Source organism: Physeter macrocephalus, chromosome 1 (assembly GCF_002837175.3).
Source record: "Physeter macrocephalus isolate SW-GA chromosome 1, ASM283717v5, whole genome shotgun sequence".
Classification (NCBI taxonomy): domain Eukaryota; kingdom Metazoa; phylum Chordata; class Mammalia; order Artiodactyla; family Physeteridae; genus Physeter; species Physeter macrocephalus.
The window spans coordinates 16,122,268-16,122,917 of NC_041214.2; positions in this window are offsets into that span (position 1 = coordinate 16,122,268).

The following is a 650-nucleotide window of genomic DNA, read 5'->3' on the forward strand; positions in this document are numbered from 1 at the left end:
TAGTTGTTGGGCATAGGGTGTCCAGCACTGTAGCTTGCTGGTCGTTGAGTGAAGCTGGGTCTTGGTGTTGAGATGGAGATCTCTGGGAGAATTTCACCGTTTGATATTACGTGGAGCTGGGAGATCTCTTGTGGACCAGTGCCTTGAACTTGTCTCTCCCACCTCAGTGGCACAGCACTGCCGCCTGGCTGGAGCACCAAGAGCCTGTACTCCACACGGCTCAGAATAAAAGGGAGAAAAGAAAGAAAGAAAGAAAGGGGGGAAGGGAGGGAGGGAGAGAGAGAAAAAGAAAGAAAGAAAGAGAAAAAGTAAAATAAAATAAAAAAAATTATTAAGAAAAATAATTTTTAAGTAATTAAAAAAAACAAACAAAAACGGACGGACAGAGCCCTAGGACAAATGGTGAAAGCAAAGCTATACAGACAACATCTCACACAGAAGCACACACATACACACTCACAAAAAGAGGAAAAGGGGAAAAAATAATATATCTTGCTTCCAAAGTCCACCTCCTCAATTTGGGAGGATTCGTTGTCTATTCAGGTATTCCACAGATGCAGGTACATCAAGTTGATTGTGGGGATTTAATCCGCTGCTTCTGAGGCTGCTGGGAGAAATTTCCCTTTCTCTTCTTTGTTCGCACAGCTCCC